Consider the following 26,851-nt stretch of genomic DNA (forward strand, 5'->3'; position numbering starts at 1 on the left):
ACATCAAAATGTGGTTACTTCCAACAAGTTGCTATCTTGTTCCATCTTACTGAAAATGAGGCTTTTCAGTCATCTTGCCCATGTGGTATGATTTGCATATCTCAAGTGATTCAAAATCAAGTGAGTCCGAACGATCCATTTGCATGGAGTTTCTTCATGCATATACACCAATAGACATGGTTCGCATGTCTCAAACTTTTCAAAAACGAGTGAGTCCAAAGATCCATCAACATGGAGCTTCTTCATGCGTTTTATACCATTATGACTTACATGGCAGTGCCACAAGTAAGTGGTACTATCATTACTATCTTATATCTTTTGGCATGAAAATGTGTATCACTACGACCGAGATTCAATAAACCATTCCTTTAGGTGCAAGACCATTGAAGGTATTATTCAAAAATAGAGTAACCATTATTCTCCTTAAATGAATAACCGTATTGCGATAGACATAATCCAATCATGTCTATGCTCAACGCAAACACCAATCTCGGTGGTAGAGGGAGCGTGCGATGCTTGATCATATCAACCTTGGGAACACTTCCAACATATATCGTCAGCTCACCTTTAGCTAGTCTCCGTTTATTCCGTAGCTTTTATTTCGAGTTACTAACACTTAGCAACCGAACCGGTATCCAATACCCTGGTGCTACTAGGAGTACTAGTAAAGTACACATTAACATAATGTATATCCAATATACTTCTATCGACCTTGCCAGCCTTCTCATCTACCAAGTATCTAGGGTAATGCTGCTCCAGTGGTTGTTCCCCTTATTACAGAAGCACTTAGTCTCGGGTTTGGGTTCAACCTTGGGTTTCTTCACTAGAGCAGCAGCTGAATTGCCGTTTCATGAAGTATCCCTTTGTTCCCTTGCCCTTCTTGAAACCAGTGGTTTCACCAACCATCAACAATTGATGCTCCTTCTTGATTTCTACTTTCGCGGTGTCAAACATCATGAATATTTCAAGGATCATCATATCTATCCCTGATATGTTATAGTTAATCACGAAGCTCTAGCAGCTTGGTGGCAATGACTTTGGGGAAACATCACTATCTCATCTGGAGGATCAACTCCCACTCGATTCAAGTGATTGTTGTGCTCAGACAATCTGAGCACAAGCTCAACGATTGAGCTTTTCTCCCTTAGTTTGCAGGCTAAGAAAATCGTCGGAGGTCTTATACCTCTTGACGTGGGCACGAGCCTGAAATCCCAATTTCAGCCCTCGAAACATCTCATATGTTCCGCGACGTTTCGAAAACGTCTTTGGTGCCTCTACTTAAACCATTTAATTGAACTATCACGTAGTTATCAAAACGTGTATGTCCGATGTTCGCAACATCGACAAACGACGTTGGGGTTCAGCACACTGAGCGGTGCATTAAGGACGTAAGCTTTCTACTGATCGCATAATGCTACTATCAACTTTCAACTATATTTTCTCTAGGAACATATCTAAACAGTGGAACTAAAGCGCGAGCTTACGACATAATTTGCAAAAGGTCTTTTGACTATGTTCAGGATAATTAAGTTCATCTTATGAACTCCTACTTAGATAGACATCCCTCTGGTCATCTAAGTGATCACATGATCCGAGTCAACTAGGCCGTGTCCGATCATCACGTGAGACGGACTAGTCATCATCGGTGAACATCTTCATGTTGATCGTATCTACCATACGACTCATGCTCGACCTTTCGGTCTCCGTGTTCTGAGGCCATGTCTGCACATGCTAGGCTCGTCAAGTTAACCCTAAGTGTTTTCGCTGTGTAAAACTGTCTTACACCCGTTGTATGTGAACGTAAGAATCCATCACACCCGATCATCACGTGGTGCTTAGAAGCGACGAACTGTAGCAACGGTGCACAGTTAGGGGAGAACACTTCTTGAAATTTTGTAAGGGATCATCTTATTTACTACCGTCGTCCTAAGAAAACAAGATGCATAAACATGATAAACATCACATGCAATCAAATAGTGACATGATATGGCCAATATCATTTTGCTCCTTTTGATCTTCATCTTCGGGGCTCCATGATCATCATCGTCACCGGCACGACACCATGATCTCCATCATCGTGTCTTCATGGAGTTGTCACGCCAACGACTACTTCTACTTCTATGACTAACGCGTTTAGCAATAAAGTAAAGTAGTTTACATGGCGTTCTTCAATGACACGCAGGTCATACAATAAATAAAGACAACTCCTATGGCTCCTGCTGGTTGTCATACTCATCGACATGCAAGTCGTGAATCCTATTACAAGAACATGATCAATCTCATACATCACATATCATTCATCACATTCTTCTTGGCCATATCACATCACATAGCATACCCTGCAAAAACAAGTTAGACGTCCTCTAATTGTTGTTGCATGTTTTACGTGGCTGCTATGGGTTTCTAGCAAGAACGTTTCTTACCTACGCAAGACCACAACGTGATATGCCAATTGCTATTTACCCTTCATAAGGACCCTTTTCATCGAATCCGTTCCGACTAAAGTGGGAGAGACTGGCACCCGCTAGCCACCTTATGCACCAAGTGCATGTCAATCGGTGGAACCTGTCTCACGTAAGAGTACGTGTAAGGTCGGTCCGGGCCGCTTCATCCCACAATACCGTCGAAACAAGATTGGACTAGTAACGGTAAGCATATTGAACAACATCAACACCCACAACTACTTTGTGTTCTACTCGTGCAAAGAATCTACGCAATAGACCTAGCTCATGATGCCATTGTTGGGGAACGTAGCAGAAATTCAAAATTTTCCTACGTGTCACCAAGATCTATCTATGGAGAGACCAGCAACGAGTAGAAAGAGAGTGCATCTACATACCCTTGTAGATCTCTAAGCGGAAGCATTCAAGTGAACGGGGTTAATGGAGTCGTACTCGTCGTGATTCAAATCACCGATGATCCTAGTGCAGAACGGATGGCACCTCCGCGTTCAACACACGTACAGCCCGGTGACGTCTCCCACGCCTTGATCCAGCAAGGAGAGAGGGAGAGGTTGAGTAAGACTCCATCCAACAGCAGCACAACGGCGTGGTGGTGGTGGAGGAGCGTGGCAATCCAGCAGGGCTTCGCCAAGCACCATGGGAGAGGAGGAGTAGGGAGAGAGGTAGGGCTGTGCCAGAACTTCGTGTATAGCTCCTATGCGCCTCCCCACTATATATAGGGGTGGAGGGGCTGGTTTCTTGCCCTCCAAGTCCATTGGGGCGTTGGCCAAGGTGGGAGGAAAGAAATCTCATTATTTCCTTCCCCACCGATTGTTATCCCCCCTTTTTAGGGATCTTGATCTTATCCCTTCGGGATATGATCTTATTCCTTCTAAGGGGGGATCTTGGTGCGCCTTGACCAGGGGTGTGGGGCCTTGCCCCCACTACCCACGTCCATGTGGGTCCCCCCATGCAGGTGGGCCCCACTCCGGAACCTTCTAGAACCTTCCCGGTACAATACCGAAAAATCCCGAACATTTTCCGGTGGCCAAAATAGGACTTCCCATATATAAATCTTTACCTCCGGACCATTCCGGAACTCCTCGTGACGTCCGGGATCTCATACAAGACTCCGAACAACATTCGGTAACCACATACAAACTTCCTTTATAACCCTAGCGTCATCGAACCTTAAGTGTGTAGACCCTACGGGTTCGGGAGACATGTAGACATGACCGAGACGTTCTCCGGTCAATAACCAACAGCGGGATCTGGATACCCATGATGGCTCCCACATGTTCCACGATGATCTCATCGGATGAACCACGATGTCAAGGACTTAATCAATCCCGTATTCAATTCCCTTTGTCTATCGGTATGTTACTTGCCCGAGATTCGATCGTCGGTATCCAATACCTTGTTCAATCTCGTTACCGGCATGTCACTTTAGTCGTTCCGTAACACATCATCCCGTGATCAACTCCTTGGTCACATTGCGCATATGATGATGTCCTACCGAGTGGGCCCAGAGATACCTCTCCGTTTACACGGAGTGACAAATCCCAGTCTCGATCCACATAAAACAATAGATACTTTCGGAGATACCTGTAGTGCACCTTTATAGTCACCCAGTTACGTTGTGACGTTTGATACACCCAAAGCACTCCTACGGTATCCAGGAGTTACACGCTCTCATGGTCGAAGGAAGAGATACTTGACATTGGCAAAGCTCTAGCAAATGAACTACATGATCTTTTGTGCTAGTCTTAGGATTGGGTCTTGTCCATCACATCATTCTCCTAATGATGTGATCCCGTTATCAACGACATCCAATGTCCATAGCCAGGAAACCATGACTATCTGTTGATCACAACGAGCTAGTCAACTAGAGGCTCACTAGGGACATATTGTGGTCTATGTATTCACACGTGTATTACGATTTCCGGAAAATACAGTTATAGCATGAATAAAAGACAATTATCATGAACAAGGAAATATAATAATAATACTTTTATTATTGCCTCTAGGGCATATTTCCAACACAGGTCTCACCTCTGTGGAAGCCTGTGATTCCGGACCCCTGGACTCGTATCCGGTTGTTGGTTCCAGTCCGCGCACTCTCGGGCCAGCCAAGCCAGTTTGGGCTCCGGTGTTGGAGTTTACCACTGCGGATATCTTCCAGCACTCACCCTTTGGCGACGTGGTGAACTCATTGAAGTCTCTCTCTTTGTCAGGAGGCTCTTGGCCGAACTATGTCCGGCTCGAGTGGGAAGTAGGCGACGGAGGAATTCGTTGCCCACCCACCACCCACTTCATTGCCACAGTCGATGACTTAACCGACGTGCTTGACTTCGACTCCGAAGACATCGATGGTACTGACGATGATGCAAGAGAAGTACATGAACCACCACTCACAGGGCGGGGGACAACCACCTCCTCATACGATATATATATGGTGGACACTCTGAAGGAAACCAATGGCGATGAGGCAACGGAGGATAACCCCTCAGGGAGAAAAACAAAGCATGGGCGTTGTCGGCGCCGCTCCAAGCCCCGCCACAGCGATACCGGCCCAGGAGACGAAAACAATCCAAATGGCGCTAAAGATGAATACAACCCTGACCAGCCTACCTTCAAGCAGGCCGGACTGGCCATGGTGGGATACTTGGAGAGGGATAACTATACACCCCCCTCCGAGGACGAGGTAAGCCTCAGCAATGACGAATTTGGCGTGCCTGAAGATCCAGTGGAACAAGTTCGCTTCAAGCGACGGCTCATGGCCACGGCAAGGAGCCTGCAAAGGAAGCAAGAGAAACTTAAAGCTGACCAAGATTTGCTCGTGGATAGGTTGACCAAGATCCTGGCCACCGAAAAATACGGACTCGACCGCCCCGACAAAGGGCACACTCGACACAACTGGCTACCTCAACCCAAGCAGGAGAACCCAAGGCACACACCCCGACGTCAACACATCACTACGGTCCAAGACTGTAAGAAGGATACATGAAGAGGTATCCTCAAGCCTCGGCGCAATGGTCATAAACGTCAAGTCAGGGAAGCTGGTGCCAAGTCTAGCAACTCCCAGTCCAGTCAACGGACAAAGAATAGCTCAAGCCTATCCGGCCCGAGCCACGTACTCGATCAACCATGTGAAATTCACGATACTCCTAGAAGGACAACAAAGCATACCAATAGAGAATACCGGATCCTCAAAACAAAGCGGCCGGTCGTGTGCCGGAAACAATGAGGGGAGGCGTCTAGTCAAAAGACCCCCCAGAGCATAAAAGTACGGTCGATCGCCCCTGATCACACCAACCACACCAATTCAATTGCTGTACCCCTAGACCTAGTAGTCCGGGGGCTCCATAATACATAAAGCCCCCGCGGGTATGAAACCACAAATAACATATTCTAAAGGATGCCAGGTGCAAAGGCCAAGTTTATTGTCCCACCACTCTAACGGTTGTTTTCGGATCACCAAAAAATGCCACGCCAAAGAATAATTCTTCGACACCTTCCCCTCATACGGTAATTTACCGTATGCTAGAGGGATGAACCACGTTGACTAGATTCCATGTGGTAAACCGTTAGGCCAACACCGTGTGATATAGTCACACTTAGAGGCAAGGCCGAACCCCGCCCTTAGAGCGGAAACCATACAGCTGCCGGAGCAGCGAGTCGTGCATGCCTATCAGAATTTTGATACGACAACCAACTATCCGGACACCCACTGAGGAGTCCACGCTACTTCACGGTATAACGGTTGGGTTAACCAGGATCCGATCAGGAACCCTCAGATCAACCGCAAGAGGACGTTTAGCTGTCTCCAGGCATCTGCCTTTGCAAACTAACTTTGATGCAGAACAGGATTGGCGACGTAGAATCGGCCCGGACACACAAAGGGAGGAACATGCATGTGAACCCCCACAAAGAAGGCAGTCCGGATTCACTTCAGATCCACTCAAAGCCCCATCCAGTCTGGCCATCACAGGTTTCGTCAAAAACACCTCTTTTTCATAATCATAAACCGTACTCATATGCATAGACATATCATCCTACTACAATGCGTAGAATTAAATAACACTTACCAGACGTTGTTTATCATCGTCGCCTCTTTGCCAAAAATGGCAGCCACGCCTCTTGTTACGCCCGATTATACCAGGGGCTTCACAGTACGGCAATAAAAGTCCGACCACCTTTTCGGTCGCTCAGCACCCCAAACTTATAACACTATATGCATCAGCTCTGAATCATGTCTTGGGTCATTGGTTGGGTTTGCCCGGCTCCCATGTTTTGGTACCTTACATTCTGTTCCATCAGCTAAGGTAGCACTGGGAGAACTACTGGGATTGTGTCCCGGTTCTGCCGGACGAGCACCTCAGTAGAGAAAGCCAAAAACCGATTGTCATGATACAGCGAGAGCCGGTCAGCTATTCGAGAGGTTGTAAAATCCTTAAAGATTTATTCCGCATAATGCCATTATAAATGCAGAGTGCGACGGATCGGTCTTCCGATCAGGCGCCAATCGAGCCCCTAGTTCGGCCTTCCGAACACCAGGGGCTGCACCGACCATACTCGAATTCCTATGGCTAAGTGAGAGTGATAAAGCCCTATAGTCCGATTGCCTGGTTCGTGGTGAGGAACACCTCCTTAAAAGGACCCAACCATGGGATAAAGAGTGTTCAGATATGTCCCGAACACCCCCGTATTTTTTCCGTGGGGGCAGAAGCCGACGACTGGCTAACTCTTAGGATTTACATACAATAAACAGCCGCACAGGAAGAACATATGTTCAAACAAAACAGGCAATATATAATAAAAGTGCCATTATCCCATATTACAAAGAACGGCATGAATGCCCTCAGGGAAATATAATGTCTTTGGTACACTTATCCGCCACAAGGCGGGCCCCCTTCAGTGCACCTTCATAATACAGCTCGGGCTTGCGGTGCTCCTTACCCTCCGGCGGCCCCTCAGTCATCAGCTTCTCCATGTCAAGATTCCCCCAATGCACTTTTGCACGGGCGAACGCCATGCACGCAGCTTCTATACAGACTGATCGCTTGATAGCATCAATCCGAGGACAGGCGCCCACAATCCGCTTCACGAGTCCGAAGTAATTGCTTGGAATTGGCTCCGCGGGCCACAGCCGGACAACCAAGTCCTTCATGGCTAGTTCGGCTGCCTGGTGCAGTTCGACCAGCTGCTTCAGCTGATCGATAAAAGGCACCGGATAGTTCGGCGCCAAATACTGTGACCAGAAGTTCCTCTCCGCAGACTTCTTCTCCTCAGTTCGGTAGAATTGGGCGGCATCTGATATGCTGCGAGGCATATCCGCAAACGCCCCTGTAAAAACATGAATTCAGCTTGTCGCTTAGAGTTCTCCCCACTATCATGTAAAAATGGCCATGAATACAACATGCCTTACCAGGCGCAACTTTCCGAGCCTCCTGAATGTCCTGTACATCCCCTCGGGCTTCTTCCCGAGCATCTTCTGCGGCTTGGCGAGCTTGGGCGAGTTCGGATTCTTTCCCTACTAGACTCTGCTCGAAGCCCTCGCTTTTCTTCACAGCCTCCTAGAGCTCCTGCTCAGCTGTGATGACCCTGGCCTCGTGTTTTTCATGAAGCGCCTGTTCGGCGGCAGCCTTCTTGTTGGCATCAACCACAACCTTCTTCAGTGCCTCATATTCGGCACTCGCTCCTAGAGCAGACAACAAAAATACTTTTCAATAGGCACAATTACCCATTCGTGCCTAATGCAAGACAATGTTTCAACATACCTTGCTTGTCCTCTAGTTGCTTCTTCACACGGGCAAGTTCCTCCTCGGCCCGTTTCAGGCTCTGCTTCAGTTCGGACACTTCCGCATTATGAGCGTCCGCCTTCTCCGCACATGCCTGTTTTCACACAAAGGGGTATACGTAATTAACAAAGGTTCCCACGAAAACAAAGGATTTGATCCCCTGCCCGGCTCTCTCTTTCACCGGACAGTGTATCATGGGCTACTACTCATATTATGATGATTCCTCAAAGGTTTCTTAGAAAACATACCTCAAAAGGCTCTATAAGGCCAAGGCAGGACTCATTCAGCCCCCTTTCGGCAGACTGAATCTTTTCAACCACCGCCCCATGAGGGTCCGATGTTCATCGATGATAGACGCGTTCTTTAACGTTGTCGATAGACCGCCCGACAGCTCTGCATGGACAGAGGTTGCCGGCGGAGTAGGCAAGCCTCCCTCCGTCGAAGGTGGCTACTCGCCCGATCCTGGAGCCTTAGAGGTCTCCAGGACCTTATCCGGATGTGGTCCGGACCCGAGATCGCCCCCATCATCGATACACCGTGGGGACACCGCCCCCATGTATCCGGCTCCAGAGACATGCCTCCCCTGGTCCGGGTCTCTTTGAGACGACACCTCGGTGTCGCGACTGGACTTCGGGGAAGGAGCCTCCAGAGGCGTCTCGCTCGCCACAGCATCTGAGCTCAGCGAATCCTTCGACGAGGACTGTCCGGCACGAGACCTCGCCGGGCTGTACGAAATATGGCGACAGTTAAAACTACCGTACCCAAACGACCCTGGATGCATATGCGCGTTCGGATTTCGGATACTTATGATTTTTCCAGGGGCTGGGCCCTGGGATCCCACTCCGAGCTGTCATCGGCAGCCGTGGTGGATGCCTCTGGGTGGGAACATCTTCCCCTCTTGGGTGATTCGGCCTCCAGGGACGGTGAAGCCGCTCTTTTCTTCCCACCTTCAGAGTGAGGCTCATCCTCCTCTGCTTCCTCCTCTTCGTCTTCGGAAGAAGGAGCGTCGCTGGAGTCTTCGGATTTTGCGTCCGAAGCCTCGCGGCGATGGAGGCCACTCCGGGTATTTTTGGCCTTCTTGGAGACCTCTTTCTTTGGCGCCTCGTAAGGCATGGGGACCAGCATCATCGTCAGAAGAGGTCCGGCCGGTTCCTCCGGCAGCGGGGCGGGACAATGTATCCGCTCCACCTTCTTTATCCATTCCTGGGGTCATGATGAAACATGATGAAAATGTCTCCCTCAGGACATGACAACTGAAGCATGGATGGACAGAGCATGGATGTAACTTACGAGGCTTGGAGAATGGGACAATTGATACCCACGGTCCTCGGCGGAGCCCGGCCACGATTTGCCAGACTTAAAGAGCACCTTCCAGATATCCTTGTGGGAGGAATCATAGAGCTCCTAAAGGGTTTGGTGCTCAGTTGGCTCGAACTCCCACAAAGTACAGGCTCGGCGCTAGCAAGGGAGAACCAGGCGAACTAGCATCACCTGGACCACGTCGACGAGTTTGACGTCCTTGGACCATGCTCTGAACGCGCGTCTGGAGCAGTGACAGCTCATCGGACAAGGACCAGTTCGGGCCCTTCTTGGGCCAGGACGTGAGTCGCAGTGGGGCTCCGGATATGAACTCAAGAGCTGCAGCCCACTTTTTGCTGCGTGGTTCGGTGATGTAGAACCACTGCTGCTGCCACTCCTTGATGGAGTCATTGAAGGCACCCTTCGGCCAATCGGCCTTGGGCATCTTGCTCACCATGGCGCCGCCGCACTCGGTGTGTTCGCCACTGACCACCTTGGGCTTCACATTGAAAATATTCAGCCACGGGCCGAAGCGAGGCGAAATCCGGAGAAAGGCCTCGCACACGATGATGAACGTCGAGATATTGAGGAAAGAATTGGGGGAAAGATCGTGAAAATCAATCCCATAGTAGTACATGACCCCACGAACAAATGGGTGAAAGGGAAACCCGAGCCCACGGACAAAATGGGGAAGGAACACGACTCTCTCGTGAGGCTCCAGAGTAGGGACGACCTGTCCCGCCGGTGGGAGACGGTGGCCGATCTTCTTGGCCAGATACCCGGCTTCCCGGAGCTTCTTGATATCCTTCTCCTGGACGGTAGAGGCCATCCATCTGCCTCCTGCTTCGAATCTGGACATATTTGGAAAACCTCTCTTCGATGGAGAAGGAGAATGCCTGGGCGTTAGGGCTCGAACAGAGGGGAATGGGCTAGCGGAAGGAGAAGGCGTGGGTAAAGAGGAAGATACCTTATCTCTTTATAGAGACGGCAAAGGCTTTTGCGCCTCCCCACTTGCCTGGTGGAACCCGCTCGCTCCCCACTCGCCACGATTAGCGGTGCGGTTGGACTATCCATACTCGTATTGATGAGAATCCCATAATAAGGGGACATGATCTCTGCTATGGCTAAACGTCCAGAAGAATCCGCCTCGCGATGTGCATTGTGGCTGGTTGTGGGAAAACGGTTCGAATAATGACCCGACCATAATGACATGTCATGTTGTCTAAAAAAGCTGTCAGCAGATTGCATTTGTGAAATATCATTCTCTCTACGGTGGTATGTGAAGATCATTTTGCGGATCCGGACACGGTTGAAGTGTTCGATAATTATCTTCGAGTATTCGGAGAAGGAACCCGCCTTGCAATGTCGAAGACAAGACTGCGCGCCGGACTCATCGTCATTGGAGCCTGGTTCAGGGGCTACTGAGGGAGTCCTGGATTAGGGGGTAGCCGGACAGCCGGACTATATGCATCGTCCGGACTATTGAAGCGTGAAGATACAAGACTCAATACTCCGTTCCGTGTCCGGATGGGACTCTCCTTTGCGTGGAAGGCAAGCTTGGCGATCCGGATATTGTATTTCCTTCCTTGTAACCGACTCCATGTAAACCCTAGCCCTCTCCGGTGTCTATATAAACCGGAGAGGTTGGTCCTTAGAAGGTCGATCACAATTACAATCATAATCATCATAGGCTAGCTTCTAGGGTTTAGTCTCTATGATCTCGTGGTAGATCTACTCTTGTACTACTCATATCTTCAATATTAATCAAGCAGGAAGTAGGGTTTTACCTCCATCGAGAGGGCCCGAACCTGGGTAAACATTGTGTCCCTCGCTTCCTATTACCATCATCCTAAGACGCACAGATCGGGACCCCCTACCCGAGATCCGCCGGTTTTGACGCTGACAATGGCCTCAAGCCATTTCGCGGAATCTGGGCTCATCATCGCTTCCTCATAGTTCGTAGGTTCATCATGGTCTAGTAACATGACTTCCAGAATAGGATTACCGTACCACTCTGGTGTGGACCATACTCTGGTTGACCTACGAGGTTCGGTAGTAACTTGATCTGAAGTTTCATGATCATCATCATTAGCTTATTTACTAAATGGTGTAGGAATCACTGGAACTGATTTCTATGATGAAATACTTTCCAGTTCTGGAGAAAGTACAATTACCTCATCAAGTTCTACTTTCCTCCCACTCACTTCTTTCGAGAGAAACTCCTTCTCTAGAAAGGTTCCGTTCTTAGCAACAAAAATCTTGCCTTCAGACTTGTGGTAGAAGGTGTACCCAATTGTTTTCTTAGGGTATCCTATGAAGACACATTTCTCCGATTTGGGTTTGAGCTTATCGGGCTGAAGCCTTTTGACATAAGCATCACATCCCCAAACTTTAAGAAATGATAACTTAGGTTTGTTGCCAAACCACAGTTCTTACGTTGTCGTCTCAACGGACTTTGATGGTGCCCTATTTAAAGTGAATGCAACTGTCTCTAATGCATAACCCCAAAACGATAGTAGTAAACTGGTAAGAGACATCATAGATCGCACCATATCCAATAAAGTGCAGTTACAACGTTCGGATACACCATTACGTTGTGGTGTTCTAGGTGGAGTGAGCTGTGAAACTGTTTCACATTGTTTTAAATGAAGGGCAAATTCGTAACTCAAATATTCTCCTCCACGATCAGATCGTGGAAACTTTATTTTCTTGTTATGATGATTCTCCACTTCACTCTGAAACTCTTTGAACTTTTCAAATGTTTTAGACTTGTTTTTCATTAAGTAGATATACCCATATCTGCTTAAATCATCTGTGAAGGTCAGAAAATAACGATTCTCGCCACAAGCCTCAACACTCATCGGACTGCATACATCATTATGTATTGTTTCCAATAAGTCATTAACTCGTTCCATTGTTTCGGAGAATGGAGTTTTAGTCATCTTGCCCATAAGGCACGGTTCGCAAGTATCAAATGATTCATAATTAAGTGATTCCAAAAGCCCATCAGCAAGGAGTTTCTTCATGAGATTTACACCAATATGACCTAAATGGAAGTGCCACAAGTATGTTGCACTATCATTATCAACTTTGCATCTTTTGGCATCAATATTATGAATATGTGTATCACTACGATCGAGATTCAATAAACCATTAACATCAGGTGTATGACCAAAGAAGGTTTTATTCATATAATAACAATTATTCTCTGTCTTGAATGAATAACCGTATTGCAATAAACATGATCTAATCACATTCGTGCTCAACACAAACACCAAATAACATTTATTTAGGTTCAACACAAATCCCAAAAGTACAAGGAGTGTGCGATGATGATCATATCAATCTTGGAACCACTTCCAACACACATCGTCACTTCACCCTCAGCTAGTCTATGTTTATTCTGTAACTCCTGTTTTGAGTTACTAATCTTAGCAACCGAACAGGTATCAAATAGCCAGGGGCTACTACGAACACTAGTAAGGTACACATCACATCAATAACCTGTATATCAAATATACCTTTGTTCATTTTGCCATCCTTCTTATCCGCCAAATGTTTGGCGCAGTTCCGCTTCTAGTTACCCTTTCCTTTGCTGTAGAAGCACTCAGTTTCAGGCTTGGGTCCAGCTTTGGGCTTCTTCCCGGGAGTGACAACTTGCTTGCCATTCTACTTGAAGTTCCCTTTCTTTCCCTTTGCCCTTTTCTTGAAACTAGTGGTCTTGTCAATCATCAACACTTGATGCTCTTTCTTGATTTCTACCTTCGTCGATTTCAGCATCACGAAGAGCTTGGGAATCGTTTTCGTCATCCCTTGCATACTATAGTTCATCATGAAGTCCTAGTAACTTGGTGATGGTGACTAGAGAACTCTGTCAATCACTTATCTTATCTGGAAGATTAACTCCCACTTGATACAAGCAATTGTAGTACCCAAACATTCTCGACACATGCTCAATAGCTGAGCAATTCTCCTCCATCTTTTAGGTGAAGTACTTGTCAAAGGTCTCATACCTCTCGACATGGGCATGAGTCTGAAATACCAATTTCAGCTCTTTGGAACATCTCATATGCTCCGTGGTGTTCAAAACGTTTTTGAAGTCCCGGTTCTAAGCCGTAAAGCATGGTGCACTAAACTATCAAGTAGTCATCATATTGAGCTAGCCAAACGTTCATAATGTCTGCATATGCTCCTGTAATAGGTCTGCCACCTGGTGGTGCATCAAGGACATAATTCTTCTGTGCAGCAATGAGGATAAACCTCAGATCATGGACCCAGTCCGCATCATTGCTACTATCATCTTTCAACTTAGTTTTCTCTTGGAACATATAAGAAGCATAGGGAAGCTACAATGTGAGCTATTGATCTACAACATAATTTGCAAAAAACTATCAAAACTAAGTTCATGATAAATTAAAGTTCAATTAATCATATTACTTAAGAACTCCCACTTAGATAGACATCCCTCTAGTCATCTAAATGATCATGTGATCCATATCAACTAAACCATGTCCGATCATCACGTGAGATGGAGTAGTTTTCAATGTTGAACATCTCTATGTTGATCATATCTACTATATGATTCACGCTCGACCTTTCGGTCTCCAGTGTTCCGAGGCCATATCTGCATATGCTAGGCTCGTCAAGTTTAATCCGAGTATTCTGCGCGTGCAAAACTGGCTTGCACCCGTTGTATGTGAATGTAGAGCTAATCACACCCGATCATCACATGGTGTCTCGGCACGACGAACTGTAGCAATGGTGCATACTCAGGGAGAACACTTATACCTTGAATTTAGTGAGAGATCATCTTATAATACTACCACCGTACTAAGCAAAATAAGATGCATAAAAGATAAACATCACATGCAATCAAAATATGTGACATGATATGGCCATCATCATCTTGTGCCTTTGATCTCCATCTCCAAAGCACCATCATGATCTCCATCGTCACTAGCTTGACACCTTGATCTCCATCGTAGCATCATTGTCATCTCACCAACTATTTCCACTACGACTATTGCTACCGCTTAGTGATAAAGTAAAGCAATTACATAGCGATTGCATTTCATACAATAAAGCGATAACCATATGGCTCCTGCCAGTTGCCGATAACTCCGTTACAAAACATGATCATCTCATACAATAATTTATATCTCATCATGTCTTGACCATATCACATCACCACAAGCCCTTCAAAAACAAGTTAGACGCCCTCTACTTTGTTCTTCGAAGTTTTACGTGGCTGTTACGGGCTTCTAGCAAGAACCGTTCTTACCTACGCATCAAAACCACAACGATTTTTTTGTCAAGTGTGTTGTTTTAACCTTCAACAAGGACCGGATGTAGTCAAACTCGATTCAACTAAAGTTGGAGAGACAGGCACCCGCTAGCCACGTGTGTGCAAAAGCACATCGGTAGAACCAGTCTCACGAACGCGGTCATGTAATGTCGGTCCGGGCTGCTTCATCCAACAATACCGCCGAAACAAAGTAAGACGTTGGTGGTAAGCAGTATGACTATTATCGCCCACAACTCTTTGTGTTCTACTCATGCATATCATATACGCATAGACCTGGCTCGAATGCCACTATTGGGGAATGTAGCATATAATTTCAAAAAATTTCCTACGATCACGCAAGATCTATCTAGGAGATGCATAGCAACGAGAGGGGGAGTGTCGTGGAATTGTCACAGCAGATGCCATAACGTGAGGACTTAGGCATGGAGCCATCGCAACATAGTTAGCTTGAATCTTAATATGCCTTCACTTTTAATGAATCTCCAAAAACCGAGGTGCCTGCGTTGTCACTTATCCATTTTTTTAGCCTCCTCGATTCCCGCGCATGCCACTTATCCTTTTGCCTGCTAAATAGGGCCAGGGGTCCCTTTCACTTTCCCCCCTTGCCTCCTCATCTTCATCTTCTTCCTCACGACGCCTCAACGCTTGAGCTCTGCGGCCACCGTCAACCTTCGCCACTGCCTCAACTGCGGCCGCTGCATCAACGTGAACCGACCAGAGTTTGTCCGCACGGCTCTGCTGTTCAACAGCTCCGATAAGTTTTTCCCTTTCTCTCACCGTACATCCCATTAGGGTTCCTGCGAGTTCGTCGGAGTTCATCTTTGTTTCTCTTAGTTTGTCCCTGTCCTCTGTGGTTTTGATCCAAACTTAGTGCTCCTCCTGTGCGGCATTAGTTAGTTGTAGTACTCATTTTTGATATTTGAACATCTCCTTTGCGTGAAAGATCCAATCTGGACACATGAACTTCTCAACTACCGCAACTTAGGTTTAGAAAATTTTCCATTATTTGCACTGTCGTAGATCCAAAATTATAACATCGGTGTGTGAAAGCTGTTTGTCCAATACTTAGAAATTTTTCCATTCATAGACCTGGAAATTGATAACTGTGTGGGTGGCTTAACTCATAAACCGTAACCCGCCAGGTACCATTAGTCCCCTCTTAAGCCGCCAATAGATTACCTTTATAGCTCCAATGCTATCCTCCGGCTTAACACATTTGCATGCATGTTTCATCATTGTTTATCCTTGAACCAATAGCCGGCTTTACCACAGAATCTTAAACTGGCATAATATTCTTTTCAGACCATCAAAAATGACTAAGACGTCCACTTCTTGCAACTGGGTCCCATCTCGGGTTACCGATGAAGACCTGAACAAGTTTGTTGCAACTGGCACCTTAGCAAAGAAAGAGGACATCCACTGGAGGGTCCCAGGCCTTGAAAATCCTCCTGAGCCCAAGGAAGGAGAAGTGATTGTTTTCACTGACCACATGATCCGGGGGTTTAGCCCGCCCGGCTCAAAGTTCTTCCGAGACGTACTTCACTTTTTCCAACTTCATCCGGAAGACATTGGGCCCAATTCCGTGTCCAATATTTGCAACTTCCAAGTATTTTGTGAAGCTTATCTTCAAGAGGAGCCCACGGTTGAACTATTTAGAGAGTTTTATTATTTGAACCGTCAGACAGAGTTTACTGACAAGCCCAGCTTGGAACTCGGCGGAGTTTCAATTCAAAAGAGGATAGAAGCCAGTTTTCCTTATGCCAAGCCGCACAGTCATCCCAAGGACTGGAACCAAACTTGGTTCTATTGCCAAAACACCTATCTAGCAGACGAGAATCCTTTGCCGGGTTACCGTGACCACCGGCTTTGCAACAAACATCCACTCCCACCACGGATCAGCACAAAGGAGCAGGCCAAGTACGCGCCACATTTTCTAAGCTTAGAGCCTTCATGGCTAATGGCTTAACCAGCATCGACCTTGTTTGGTGCTGGGTCTCCTGGAGGATCTTGCCGTTAAGCCGTCGCCCCGGCTTAATGTGCGAATATACCGGCAATTTGAAAGATCCCGTGGCCACTGCGAAATTCAACTATCTGACGTAGAAATCACTAAATCCTCCAAGGCGTTGCTGAACGAAACTTGGGAGGAATGCAGTAAAATAGGACTTAGTCCTTTTTGCACTTTCAACAAACCGCCAGTTGTAAGTGTTGCACAGCCTTGGTTCAATCTAATTCATATTTGTGTTAATACTTTCCACTTATGATCATTTGACCTCAACAGGAAGACTCTCCATTTTGGAAGAAGAAGCCGCAAGATAAGCCGGCCAAACTGACCCGTACCAAGACCAAGGCCACCAAAAGGCCTGCCAAGAAGAAGGCCACCGATCCCTCCGAGTTAAACTTGGATGATGACGGTGATGATGATGAGTCGGAGGTAGAACTTGACTCTCTTGGCTCATTTTTTGTACATCTCATTGACAATGATTGTTATCAGGAGGAAGCCAAAGCCAGCCGTGCGGGTGACGAAGAGGTAATTGTTCTTTCCTCTGGCTCAGAATCTATGCCAAAACAGAAAACTCGCCAAGCAAGCCGGAAAGTAAGGTTTCCTTTGGCTTATTTGGATCCCAACTTTATTTTGAAGAAGCAGCAACATGAAGCTCGCCGCACAACCCGGAACAGCGGAAGCGGGATCCTTTCCTCCGGCTTACCGAACACCCTAGCTCCTTGCAAGCATCGTCCATAGGTTTCAACAAACTCCGACTTAACTTATCCCAGGGCCGGTCTTTTTGACAACCTCTTAATCCTTGCGATTCAAATTATCAGGGAAAGTCTCATTCTTCCTCTAGCGACTCAACGGGGACTCATGTCCCGGCTTTCAAAACGGTACCTGGGTAGGACTGTCAAATCTTTGCTTTAGATTATATACTCAACTATTGTACTAAACTTATCTTCTGTTTCATTCACAGGGCTATGGAGAAGCCCAGTAAGAACATGAAGGTGACAAAAACTCCTGAAAACCCTTCTGAGACGGAGCAACAGTCTGCAGAGACCTCCCATCAAGCCCCTGAAGCTACAATTGATGAACCGCCATTGGCTGATCACAATATTGACATGGATCAGATGGATGTTGATCCAGCCACCACCAATCCGCCAAGTCCCAGTAAGCCGCCAGGCCCTATCAAGCCGGCTGAAGAAAAGGCTGATGACGTTGTCATCACTGGGCATGGTTACACAGAACCTGGCAAACCTACTACCACAGCGCCAAAGAGGAGATTTATGTTGCCGACAGAGGCAAATGGTTAGCCAATCTGGACAGCTATGCCCACTTCAGTGCCCAGGAGATTCACTCTGGGTACTTGAACCGTCTTTACACAAGCCGTGACTATGAAGCTGGTTTAGTAAACTTGATGAAGGAACACTTTGAGGTAAACACTACAACTCTCTTCATATAAATACACTTCCATTAGCCGCCAAGTTTATTGGACATGATAGAATAGAATGTGATGTAAACTTCAATAGCTTTATAGATCAATTCCAGTAGCCCTCAAGGGCCGGTTTATACTTTCAAGATAAACCGGTACTTCCAAGAGTAGTACTTCAACTTTGCATGTGTAGCCCCCAAGGGCTGACTTCATCTTTCAAGATGAGCCGGGACTTTAAATAGTAATGATTTAATTTCACATCTGTAGCCCTCAAGGGCCAGCTTAATCTGTCAAGACAAGTCGGGTCTCATTACCACACGTGTCCAGTGATTTGAAGCATATAGCCCCCATGAACCGGCTATAATCATCATATAGCAAGCAGGTCATCATAAACTTGTCTTGAAAAAGAGCAAGCCGAGTTGACCACTGCTTTAGCAGATATGGAGAGGCTGAAAAAAGACTTCAAAGCTGATCAGGCAGGCTGGGAAACAGAGAAGTCAGCCCTGTTGAAAAGAGCAGAGGATGCTGAAGTGGCTCTTAAGCCGGTAGCTGAAGAGCTCGGCGGCTTAAAACAACAAGTAAATGCCATGACTGCTGCCATCTTTGGTAAGTAACATCATCTCAATTTTTTTTGCTTCCAATGCATTATAATCACTATGCATCCAGCTTACAGACTTTATTGATGACGTAGGCGCCAGAATTGCCCACCTTGGCTTAGATATGTGCAAGAAATTGAAAGCCACCTACACCCTCATAGAACAATTATATACTGGCGCGCAACAAGCCATCTGCACAGCTGCTCACAAGAAACAGCCGCCAACCCTTATCAAGGATACTTTGGAGAAGTTGTCTGTGCTGCCCCTGCGGATTGAGGAACTGAAGAAATCAGCTGCAAGAGCCAGTGCACTCACGGCGCTAACACGGGCCAAAGCATGGCAAGTAGATCTTGAGCCGACAGATTTGGCGAACGGCAGCCCCAGCATGAAAGAGGACGAGTCTCCCTTCAGCGCAGAGGACTTTGTGTCAATAGCGAGGGAAATGCATCCTCTAGCAAGTAAGCTAGCTGAAGATACCAATCTCTCACATTACCAGCCGGTTTATGATGCTGACAACAAGAAAGTCAAGGCACCAATTCATGACTCAAAAGACCTGACTCCTCCAATCTGTAAGCACACCTTTTCCCCTGACAATGACCCGTCAACACTTATTAGTGATGAAGCTGTATTCAAAGCTTTGACTGGGATCAACTGGGCAACCTCTGACTTCCAGCCAATGGGTGAAGAGGAGGAGGATGAACTGGTGCTGGATGATCCACAACCTTCAACTCGCCAAGCCCAAGACCAGTGAGCCGCATGCCGGCTTAGCATCTGCTAGCTGAGATACTTTGCCAAAAAACACTTAACTCTTTTGGGCCGTCTGCTGCCTTGTAATAGGCTAGCCTTAAACAATTATTTGTCATGCCATCACGCATGTTTTATCTGCATAACACTTGATGAGCTGTTTTGATCTTCTTTGATGATCCAATGTTAATGCTCATATTCATTATCAATTTTTCCTAAGAATATTGTCAGAAACCATGCATACAAATAGAGCACAAGTACCTTGGTGGTTTATCCCAAGGCGGGTCAAAATGCCCCATATAACAAACCACTGGTGACTATAACGTCCATAACCAGGGCCGGTTTATCATAACCTCATATAATTATAATAAGATAAATATCATACCTGTGATACTTATGTGTATTGCTGGCTTACCGGGCCATGGGCAATAAGGGCAACAAACCCAATACAGAGCGCAGCACTCTGTGCCATTTATTCACGCTGCCGGCTTACAATGCCTTGAACAGCGAAGGGTAACATCCCCCAATAGTTGAGAGTACAGGACTCCATTGATATGAACATCATATACTAGCGACTTAACGTCCAAAACCAGGCCGGGTTATCGAAACACCGGATTTTATCAAATAAATATCAAGGCATCATGGCCTGAATCAAATCTCGACCATATATCAATATGGCACAAATATAAGTCACCAAAAATATTCAAAGGCAAAAGAAAACAAAAAATCAAGGCATTCAAGGCTGCCAGGCCTCAACATCAAGTGCTATTCAAGGGCTGCACAACCACTGAGTTACTCCTTAATTCAAACCTGTAAGTCGGGCCTCACATGACCAAATCGCCGTTTTAACTTTGACAAGTTCAGGGTCTTTAAAAGATTAACCGTCAAGAGTACGACGAGTCATTCCAGGATTACCTGGTCGGAGTGGCAAACTTACAAAGGCAGGATAACCCAGATTTTTGGTGAATACACCTGGCGTCCAAGCCTATTATGCGAGACAACAAAGCTTTTGTTCGTTTAACAAAAAGCCCCCAAGTAATATTGTGATCCAAGCGTACAAGCCGAATCAGTAGGGTAGTCACAGCTATGCTCAATGAGCAGGAAGCCCCCAAGTTTTTGCAATCAAGGCGTACAAGCCAGATCAAAAGGGTCATAGCTATGATCAATGAGGAGGAAGCCCCCAAGTGACCTTATGAAGTAAATAAAGACTTAGATTCTCAGAAATGAAATGATCGAGGCCCTGAATCATCTGGGATGCCGGCTTTATTATACTAATCATAATATATACAATGACAAAAGTATGTACATCACATGAGCCGATGGCTCAGGTGTAATAAGGCCGAAGATGAGCAATATTCCACGACCGGTGGGTCTACTCCTCCGATGTGCGTGAGTCCTTGTGGTCTCGAACATCAATAAGGTAGTATGACCCATTGTTCAGATTTTTGCTGACCATAAAAGGCCCTTCCCTAGGTGGGGATAACTTGTGCATGTCAGTTTGATACTGGATGAGCCGGAGCACCAAATTTCCTTCTTGAAAGGTCCTGGTCTTAACCCGGCGGCTGTGATAACGATGCAGATCTTGCTGGTAAATTGCCGAACAAGCCGCCGCAAGGTCACGCTCTTCATTCAAAAGGTTAATAGCATCCTGACATGCTTTCTGATTAGCAGCTTCAACATAAGCTGCCACATGAGGCGAGTCGTGATGTATATCATTAGGGAGAACTGCCTCAGCTCCGTAAACCATGAAGAAAGGCATGTAACCCGTAGATCTGTTGGGGGTGGTATTGATACTCCAAAGCACTGAGGGCAACTCCTCCACCCAACAACCCAGTGTTCTCTGCAAAGGGACCATAAGCTGGGGCTTGATACCTCTCAAGATTTCTTGATTAGCTCATTCAGCTTGGCCATTAGACTGGGGGTGAGCTACTGATGATACATCAAGCCGGATATGCTCTTGTTGACAAAATTGTTTCATTGCCCCCTTAGACAGATTAGTACCATTATTTGTAATCATACTATGAGGATATCCAAAACGAAAGTTCACCTTTTTGATGAATTGAACCACCGTGGCTGCATCACATTTGCTGATCGGCTCAGCCTCAACCCACTTTGTAAACTTGTCAATTGCTACCAAGAGATGAGTCTTTTTATCCTTAGACCTTTTGAAAGGCCCAACCATATCCAGCCCCCAGACTGCAAACGACCAAGTACTTGGAATCATCCTCAATTCTTGAGCCGGCACATGGGCTCGTCTTGAAAATTTCTGACAACCATCACACTTACTGACGAGATCTTCTACATTAGCATGAGCCGCCAGCCAATAAAACCCATGATGAAAAGCCTTAGCAACGAGAGACTTAGAGCCGGCATGATGACCGCAATCTCCTTCATGAATCTCCCTTAAAATTGCACGACCCTCCTCAGGAGAAATGCATCGTTGAAACACCCCTGTAACACTGCATCTGTGAAGCTCACCATTGACAATAGTCATTGACTTAGACCTCCGAGTTATTTGCCTGGACAAAGTTTCATCCTTAGGTAACTCACCTCGGGTCATATAAGCCAAATATGGAACAATCCAATCAGGGGTAATATGAAGAGCCGCCACCAAGTGCACCTCCGGGTCAGGAACTGCCAAGTCCTCCTCTGTAGGCAACTTTACCGATGGGGTATGCAAAACATCAAGGAAAACATTAGGGGGCACTGGCTTACGCTGAGACCCCAGCCAGCTTAACACATCAGCAACTTCATTTTTTCTTCAATCAACATGCTCCACTTGATATCCTTTGAAATGACCAGCAATGGCATCAACCTCTCGATGATATGCCGCCATGAGTGGATCTTTTGAATCCCAAGTTCCTGACACTTGCTGAGCCACCAAATCTGAGTCGCCAAAGCACCTTATTCGGCTTAGGTTCATCTCTTTAGCCATCCAAAGACCATGGAGCAAGCCTTCATACTCAGCTGCATTGTTAGTACAAGGGAACATCAACCTTAAAACATAACAAAATTTATCACCTCATCGGGAAGTCAATATAACTCCAGCCCCCGAGGCTTCCAATTGCCTAGACCCAAAAAAATGAATAGTCCAATATGTATTGTCTGGCTTATCCTTAGGCATCTGCAACTCTGTCCATTCATCGATGAAATCCAGAAGTGCCTGAGATTTTATAGCTGTCCGAGGCACATACTTCAAGCCATGGGGTCCAAGCTCAATGGCCCACTTAGCTACTCGACCTGTGGCTTCTCTATTTTGAATAATATCTCTCAATGGAGCAGAACTAACCATAGTGATGGGATGATCAAGGAAATATTGCTTCAAGTTGCGACTAGCCATGAACACGCCGTAAACTAATTCTGCCAATGTGGGTATCTCTGCTTAGACTCAATGAGCACCTCACTGACATAATAAACCGGGCTTTGAACCGGATACTCATTGCCTGACTCCTTCCTTTCAACCACAACTGCCACGCTGATAGCCCTGTTGTTTGCAGCCACATATAACAACAAAGGCTCCTTCTCAATAGGAGCTGCAAGAACCGGCGGCTCAGCCAGTTGTTTCTTAAGCGCCTCAAACGCCTCATTAGCAACATCGCTCCAGACAAAGTCATCTGTCTTCTTCATCATTTGATACAAAGGGACAGCCTTCTCTCCCAGGCGGCTTATAAACCGGCTCAAAGCCGCAATACGACCTGCCAAATGCTGGACGTCATTGATACACGCCGGCTCAGCCAAATAAGTGATAGCTTTGATCTTCTCCGGGTTAGCTTCAATGCCCCTCTCAGAAACCAGGAAGCCCAATAACTTGCCCACTGGCATACCAAAAACACACTTGGCCAGGTTAAGCATCATTTTATAGACCTGGAGATTGTCAAAGGTCTCTTTTAGATCATCTATCAAGGTCTCCTTTTTCCTGGATTTCACAACAATATCATCCACATAAGCGTGAACATTGCGCCCAATCTGGCCATGGAGGCAATTCTGAGCACACCATTGGTAAGTCGCCTGAGCACTCTTGAGCCCAAAGGGCATAGACACATAGCAGAAGGCTCCAAAGGGAAAGTTGTCTTCTCCTGGTCCTTAACTGCCATCTTGATCCGATGATATCTAGAATAAGCATCCAAAAAGCTCAAACGCTCACAACCCGCCGTAGCATCAATAATCTGATCAATATGCGGGAGAGCAAAAGGATCAGTCGGACAGGCCTTGTTAAGGTCTGTATAATCCACACACATACGCCAAGTGCCATTTTTATTAAGTACCAGCACCGGGTTAGCCAACCACTCAGGATGAAAAACTTCAATGATGAACCCTACCGCCAAGAGCCGGGCCACCTCTTCACCAATTGCCTTGCGCCTCTCCTCATTAAAACGATGAAGAAACTGCTTGACCGGCTTAAACTTGGGATCCACATTAAGAGTGTGCTCAGCGAGTTCCCTTGGTACACCTGGCATGTCAGAAGGCTTCCATGCAAAGATGTCCTGGTTCTCATGGATGAACTCGATGAGCGCTCTTTCCTATTTCGGATCCATATTAGCACTAATGCTGAACTGCTTGGACGAGTCGCCAGGCACAAAATCAACCATCTTAGTGTCATCTACTGATTTAAACTTCAATAGGGGGTCATTTTCTGTAGTGGGCTTCTTCAAAGGGGTCATATCTTCCGGGTCAACATTGCCCTTATAAAACTTCAACTCCTAAGTGGCACAAGCCGACTCAGCATAAGCAACATCACCCTCTTCACAATCCTGAGAAATTCTCCTATTACCATGCATCGTGATGGTGCCCTTATGACCCAGCATCTTAAGGTGCAGATAAACATAACACGGCCGCGCCATAAACTTGGCGTAAGCCGGCCGCCCAAACAAAGCATGATACGGGCTCTTGATCTTAACCACCTCAAATGTCAACTTTTCTGCTCTGGAATCATGGTCATCTCCAAAAGCTACCTCCAGTGTTATCTTACCCACTGGATACGCTGACTTACCAGGTACCACTCCATGGAAAACAGTAGAAGATGCCTTAAGATCTTACTCCAGAGTTCACCGCCCGCTTATGGATTTTCTAATCTCACTTGCACAGGCTTGTGCTGAACACATGATACTAGCCACCATTCAGCTGCTTTGGATTACTCTGATAACCAGACTGCTGCTGCTGATTCCCTTGGCAAAATTGCTGATTAAAACCACCGTGATTTCCTTGGCCTTGAAAGCCAGAGCTTGAGTCGCCACCTCCAAAGCCAGGTCCATGAGAACCGGAACCTGAACCGCCGTGCGGGCCATGATTTTTCTGAAAAAAGTTAGAATTTATGTACTCCCTCATGATGAAGCAATCCTTCCACAGATGACTGGTCGGCTTATCATTGGTCTCGTGTTTCAGACAAGGCTGATTCATCATGGCTTCAAGGTTGAACTTTGGCCCTCCAAACCGGGGCGCTTCTGCTTTCCCCTTACGACGTTGGTTATTATGTTGCGTGCTGGTGTTAGCCACAAAGTGTAAACCGCCGTCCGCCTTACCTTTACCATTACCACCTTGACCCGCCGTGTTATGTTGTCCCTTTGCATTGCCACCCTTCTTCCCTTTCCGAGCCTTCTCCTCATAAGACTCGGGATCTTTAGTGCTATTAGAGTGGGCATACTTGACGAGAGCTGCCATGAGCTCCCCCATATCATTGCAATTACGCTTAGGCCGCCCCAATTTCTGCTTAAGGGGAAGGAAGTGACAGTTCTTCTCTAACATCAGGACTGCTGAACCGGCGTTGATACTGTCCGATGAGTGTATAACAGCTGAAATACGGCGCACCCAATTTGTTGTTGACTCACCCTCACCTTGGACACAAGAATCTAAATCCAGAATCGACATAGGCTGCTTGCACGTGTCTTTAAAATTTTGAATAAATCACCTTTTCAACTCTGCCCATGATCCAATGGAGTTGGCGGGCATGCCTTTCAACCAAGTATGAGCCGGCCCATCCAACATCATGGTGAAATACTTAGCACATGCAGCATCACTGACATCCAGCATCTCCATTGCCATCTCATAATCTCAATCCAAGCCTCTGGGGGCTGATCCACCGTGTAGTTAGGCACCTTACGGGGGCCCTTGAAATCCTTAGGCAAGCGCTCATTGTGTAAATCCCGCACTAGACATGGCACACCCAAGGTTCTAGAGGTCACTCCTGCCTCCATAGATGCCGACGGATAAGCCGGAGATTGTTGTTGAGCTGCTAGCTCTACCTCATGCCGTGCCCTCCCCTGATCCACCAAAGCCTGAGCATCATTACTAGCACGGTCAGTCTTACGAGGTTGGTTGTGGTGCCGTTCACTGCTTGACACGGCTGGTTCTTCAATATGTCTGCTATAACTCTGGCTTGGACGTGGTGTTGAATGGATATGATCACGACTATATGAATACGCCGCCTGTTGGGCCACAGCCGTCTGAAGAAGCTCTCCCGCTCTCTCATCTTGAGCCAGGAGAGCCGCCAGTCGAGTAGCCACATCTATCATGTTATCCAAGGGGTTAGAAAACTGCCCCGGGGGCGTCAGAACGTGCCGAGGAGGGGTCAAGTTCAAATGCGGGGGGTCTGTAGCATGTGGTTGAACCAGTTCTCCGGCCGCCGACGCCTCAACAGCCTGATCCACCCCAGGCGGGTTACTGGTTCCTGCCCCAGGTGTGTTAAAAAGGTTCCTTGCATCAAAAGATGGGGGTAATCGACTCACATGCCTTCTGTTAAAGACAACGTTTGATGCGTCCTGGTCCAAGCTTAAGCGGAAGCTCTCTGCTGGAAGCCGTTCTGCCTCCCTCTGCAAGGCGGCTCGCTCCGTTGCCATCCGGGTGTTCTCTGCGTTTAGATCCTCCTTGGCTTGGGTTATCTCATCTCGTAATTTTGCAACATCCGCGTTATGCTAAGTTTGAAACGCCGGGTTTGTCGGATTTCGGGTTCCGGCAGACCCTCTAGATTCGAACACTTGGGTGCGCACGGAGATCTAGCCCTCTGCCTACCTGTGCCTCACCGCCTCGCTATGAACTAAGCAATCAAAGGAACAACACGAGGGACACAGCGTTTATACTGGTTCAGGCCACCATGGTGGTGTAATACCCTACTCCAGTGTGTGGTGTGGTGGATTGCCTCTTGGGATAATGATGAACAGTACAAGGAAGAAGAGCCTCACGAGGGTCTGTTCTTGGCTGGTGCGATGAACTGCTAGGGGAGTTCTGTCGCTCTCTCTATTGGTTTCTAGGT

The sequence above is a fragment of the Triticum dicoccoides genome, chromosome 4B (assembly GCF_002162155.2).
Source record: "Triticum dicoccoides isolate Atlit2015 ecotype Zavitan chromosome 4B, WEW_v2.0, whole genome shotgun sequence".
Classification (NCBI taxonomy): Eukaryota; Viridiplantae; Streptophyta; class Magnoliopsida; order Poales; family Poaceae; genus Triticum; species Triticum dicoccoides.